Source organism: Periplaneta americana, chromosome 12, assembly GCF_040183065.1.
Source record: "Periplaneta americana isolate PAMFEO1 chromosome 12, P.americana_PAMFEO1_priV1, whole genome shotgun sequence".
NCBI classification, from domain to species: domain Eukaryota; kingdom Metazoa; phylum Arthropoda; class Insecta; order Blattodea; family Blattidae; genus Periplaneta; species Periplaneta americana.
Genome location: NC_091128.1, coordinates 143,586,985 through 143,592,836, shown reverse-complemented (window position 1 = coordinate 143,592,836; position 5,852 = coordinate 143,586,985). Strand labels below are relative to the sequence as shown.

The window sequence follows — 5,852 nt, the reverse complement described above, 5'->3', positions numbered from 1 at the left end:
GCCGACCTGCTGTCACAAGGGTCTTCCTTCTCCCTTGCCACTGCTCTTTGTGAGTCAGAAGCAAGTAATGCGGAGTTAGCGCGGCCGATAATGGAAAAGAGTCAGTCGCCTTCCTCTGGGATTACGACTTAGGTTGTTCCGCACGCAAACCCGGCTGTATGGAACTAACAGTCCACATCTCCTGAGTGCCTTTTCATATGTATAACCTGCATATCATTTCAGAATCCTTCTGAAATTTTAAACACATTTCTCAACCCCATACAACGCCTATTCTGTGTTTCACCTCTTCTTGGAAATATGAAGAAGGACCTTCAGTTTCTGTTAAAATATAACCTTCTTCAATTTTAGCCTGAAATATTAACTACAATGCAGTTGATTATCTTGCATACTGAAATTGTTACCCATTCGATCCGGTGTCGTAAATTAGGCTACTTTCTTAAGGGGTTACGTACAGCTTACAACAGTAAATTTTTTGGAAATATTCAACATTTTTTTCCTCCATTACTGTATCTTGTACAATAATGAAAATTGGTATGTGTAAAAGACTATCCTTCTGCTATATGAAAAAAATATTTTCATGATCAACTGTAAACACTATCAAAACATTTGGAATCCATGACATCATTCCAAAAATAATTACTTCAACCATTAAAGGGTCTGTGGCAATTCTGAAAAATCATTTATACGGAATATCATGATCAGTGTGTGATTGTTACAAATATATGTACAAATTTATTATTTCTTAAATTTAAGCTCCTAGTTCACATTTCAATTTGACTCATCCATTTTACTGTAATCGTTACTATTCTTATATGTGTGTTATTCTGTGTTTTTGGCACCCCAGGATGCCTGGGCAGATTATTTCTTGGAAATAAATTATATATATATATATATATATATATATATATACAAAATTCAAAGTTCACTGTGCAGTGATGAAGCGTTTCCCCATAACTCATAAACTTGTTAACTTTTTCATGTTCTCTCTCTTTTATTTTATTGCTGAAACTCTTGTTTACAATATCATGCTCTTTCAACTACGTTTCTTAATAAACTATCTTTTTTTATTTTGTGTTAGATATTTGACCATTTTTTAAAATGAATTTATTTTCTATCAGACAATCAAAGGTGGGGAAGTGATTTATTGTAGATATGACATGCATAAATACACACAAAAAATTTCATCACAGAATGTTGGATACTTTTTGAGTTATGAGGGAAACGCTTCATCACTGCACAATGAACTTTGAATTAAAAAAAAAATAGATATACATAAGTTTTTTTAAATCGTAAAAATATGTTTATCATATAGCAGAAGGACAGTGTTTTACATATACTAATTTTCATTATTGTACAAGATAGAGTAATGGTGGAAAAAAATGTTGAATATTTCCAAAATTTTATTTTTTAAGCTGTACCTAACCCCTAAGTTCGTGTTGTCACTATTATTATTATTATTATTATTATTATTATTATTATTATTATTATTATTATTATTATCATTATTAATTGAAGAGAGCAGATATTAATTATAGAGCAAAAGCAAGACAAAAATTTCGAAGATCAGCAAATTATAATGTGACATAATAATATTTATTTACAATTTATATTAATATTAATATTATTAAGATTAATATTAGAGGAGAAAAATTCGCTCCGGCGCCGGGAATCGAACCCAGGTTCTTGGTTCTACGTATCAAGCGCTCTAACCATTGAGCGACCCCAAATTTCAATCCACAGCACCGGATCGAATCCCTCTCCTCCAGTGTTTTTCCCTTTGTAGCCTTGGATCGAGCTGGTCGTGCAGGGCCAACTGTATGGCCACCTCGCTCACCAGATCTGACCCTCCCCTCGATATTTTCCTGTGGAGGTTCGTCAAAGATCGAGTATTTGTTCCTCCTTCACCTGCCCATCTCGCTGAGCTGAGAAATCGAATGAATGCCGCAGTTGCGGAAGTGACTCCTGCCTGATCTACTGTAGGCTACTGGCTCGGATGTGGCAAGAAATTGACATAGGTTGGATGTCTGCCATATCACAAACGGTAATCATATCGGACCAAAATAACTGCTGTTGTATCAGCGTCTCCATCATGTAACAATTAAAACCACATATAAAATGACTATAAGAAAAGAAGGCAACCAAAATTAAATTAGGGACTCTGCTACCACTGTTGTATCAGCGTGAGTAAAACCCAGGAAAGGAAAAAGGATCGTAACTTTAGGTATTTTTGGCTGCCTTTCACAAATAGTATAAACACCATGATAATTATAACAATTTAATATTAACAAGCTGAGAGAGATAAATTAATGTAAAAATACAAAAACAAAGAATTATAAATCTAATAACAATATAAAATAGTGAGATAATGAAAGAGAGAAAATTAATGTCTGCCATCAAAATGAATGTAAGAATGGCGATGTATCACAGAATAAATTGAACACTCGTTGAAAATACAGTCCGGATAGACTCGGGCTCAAATAAGACATATAAAGTTGTAGTCTCCAACCTTTAGCTGAATTAAAGTTCAAATCCATGGGAAGCACACGGTAACCAAGTAAGCCGTTATGTACATTAATGGCGTAACGACGCCAGAGAACTTCCCTGTAGATTTACGGACGATAATGATCCCTCGTAGTGTAGAATATGAAAATTAGGAATGCTGGCCAGCCCGCTGTAGAAAATGAAACAGACCATCCCTTAGTCTGTAAAGCGATTACATCCAAACGATGTTCCACCGGTGAATTATACCACACAGACGAAAGTCGTAACTATCTAAATCAGCGGGGTCACCCGACCACCGCGACCACGTAATACGATGAGTTGACGACTATCTCAGCCGAGACGGGAGACTGCCCGTTTCTCTCTTGACGTCGCAACTCCGTCGAGTTCTCTCACCAAACTGAAGGTTAGCCCGGTCTCCCAACCGAGGCCGGCGATGCGTGTCATTCCTCCAATAAGCGGAGGAGAAGATCAGGGTGCGTTCAGGAAAAATAAAGCAAACAGTACAGCCACCATAAACAATGAAACTGCCCACACCATAAACTAATCACACTGCTTGGTAGAAACTTGTTGTATTGTCCTTTAAAATGATTGCTTATCCATTTCTGTTCTATAGACCTCTAAAGTTGTAAAGTTTTTTTGAAACACCCTGTATATTTTAATGTCAGATTACCTTCATCATTAAGCGATGACAAGAAAGAGGAGGCGTAAGAGGCAGAAGACTGCTACTTGCGGCCGTTAAAACAGGACGGTCCAGTTGATTGACCACTGTAACCACAAGTTACAGCACTCGTAACGAATATGTCAGTGTAATTCACTGGCCGCCTTTGTACTGTACAAAATATGAATACATGATTCTTCATGGCGTGCACACAAGACACTTCAGCTTTTACTCTTCTCGTAGCTTCCGTTCCTGAATTGCTGACACGGTTGTAAATTTTCATACATGATGTCAGGAATATTTCATAGCAACCATGCATTCGTGACACCCAGAATCGTGCACGTGAACTTGTGCAGGTTTGTGGAGCACTAACAAAGAGGTAATTTATGTGCTAAAACATTGTGTGAAGCATACAGAATCGTGAATATTAATAGTTTTCGTAATATTGCCAATATTCACAAACAATAAGACGCTTTTGATCTACAGCATAATTTGGACAGGCTATATAGATGGAGTATTGACAATTTTCTTCTGTTAAATCCTAATACATGTTGCTACTACGTGCAATTATTTACATAATTTCATTATTCTTCATTTATTTTCATCTCATGTTTCTCCGAAATCAAATTGTACTTATGCAAATCTAGTCTTTCAGGTAAAGCTCCCTGTAAAGCAGATTTGAATAATTTCAAGGGAAAAATTGTTCCGGGGCCGGGTATCGATCCCGGGACCTCTGGTTGAATGTACCAGCGCTCTTACCAACTGAGCTACCCTGAAACTCCACCCGACACCGTCTCAACTTTTCCCTTTATATCCACACAACTCACGTGGGCTGACGAAACGCCAGAGACCCACATCGAGTGCACACATTCTCTGTGTGACTTGGAATTGTGGTTTTCTGTTAACGTACACAGTGACGTATATATTATGCAAATCTAGTCTTTCAGGTAAAGCTCCCTGTAAAGCAGGTTTGAATAATTTCAAGGGAAAAATTGTTCCGAGGCCGGGTAGCTCAGTTGGTAAGAGCGCTGGTACGTTCAACCAGAGGTCCCGGGATCGATACCTGGCCCCGGAACAATTTTTCCCTTGAAATTATTCAAATTGTACTTTATTTTTAAATTTATCATTGTTTTGTATTCTCCCAGCAAATCATATTGTATTTTATTTTTAAGTTAACCTCCTGCTTTGTATTCCGGATACCAGTGGTCAGCCGTAGATGTCGGCCAGATGTCGCAAATTGTGGAATTTGTAGTAGTACGAAACGAATCAATACGGGAAGAAATTAATATACAAGAAATTAATAAGAAGGTAATAGAGAATAGAGAAGACTGGATACAACATATGAACCGGAAGAGTTTAGAAAGAATAGGCCTACCATTGATATAGATAATTACAAACAACAAGGGGAAAAAAAGCATTGGACTCCCGAGGAAGAGATGGAGATAAGACGGAACAGTGTGAGAACGAAACAGGCAAACCGCCTGATCCCTGATGTGAAGAAGCAGAAGAATAAGACAAAAAATATCAAATACCAAATTTATTTATTCGAATGGATTTTTCCAAAATTCAAGACATTTGAAAATATTGTCATTTTTTGTAAAATAAAACATCTTCCTTGTATGGAGCAGCAATTGTGGCATGTTACCACAGTCTAGTATATACAGTCGCGAAGCTCAATACGTAGTAAATATGCAAACATTAGATAGTTGCTCACCACTAGGATTGCTAATATCGCCTCATTATAGGCAATGCAAAATAGTACCGTCACAGTCTATTGTTTCTAGCACCCTCAAAACTCAAGCTTCGTGACTGTATATAGTAGACTGTGATGTTACTCCACGCGCTGTGATGTCGGTCGAGTTCTTGGGCATACACGTACGGAGTATATTGCCTTCTGACTTTTCTGTATTGATCCTCATTTAAGCGCTCGAGGTATTTATTACGTCTTGGCTTTTCATTTTGTGTTGGCTTCATTAAAGATCGCAGGAATCCCATTTGCTGAGCGTTATTCCATTGTTTTATTTCTTCCTCGCAGATTCCAGCACTCATTTCCATATTGCAAATATGAGTGTGGAATGAGGCTAAGTTCTTAATCCGTATTTGCCTTTTCATTTTATGATCTTTCTAAAATTTCTTAATATTTAGGTTAAAAATTGTTTATATAGTAATTGTTATACAGGGACATCATTTTATTTTTACTAACATTTTTAATATTAACCTGGCTATACCGATGGATCAACGCCGTTTGTTACCTCCTTCCACGACTGGAGTTCGATGATACTAGCGTAATATACAAACAAATCACTTTACTAGGTATAGGAGGGAAAAAAAGTAGTTCATCCATTTACGTAAACTAGGAAATATCGCGCTTTTGAGTTGGATCATTTTCATTAGGTTTTTGTTTAATCAAAATACAGTACAGTATTAACAATGAGTGTTTTTACTCACGAACTGAGCAGTCCATGTGGACGTATTCATTATGCAGTGTATATTATACTGTCTACAGCACATTAGCGTACAATATAGAGAATGAAGTTAAATTGAAAAATAATCATAATATGGATATTTAAACACATTTTTGAAAATGGTGGCCGTTCATTTCGATACAGGCTTCAGTTCTAATGTGCATTTTATCGCACTATAGACTACTGTACCTAATCCCAATTACCAGTTTCGTCCTTCGTACTAGTAA

The 5,852-nt window shown here is 36.7% G+C and overlaps 1 non-coding gene across 1 annotated transcript; it reads right to left on the bottom strand.

The window, feature by feature from the left end:
* Window positions 1–3,863: 3,863 nt before the first annotated feature.
* TRNAN-AUU (transfer RNA asparagine (anticodon AUU)) lies at window positions 3,864–3,937 on the bottom strand. The gene has a single exon. It is a non-coding gene; the product is annotated as a tRNA-Asn (tRNA).
* Between the last annotated feature and the right edge of the window lie 1,915 nt (window positions 3,938–5,852).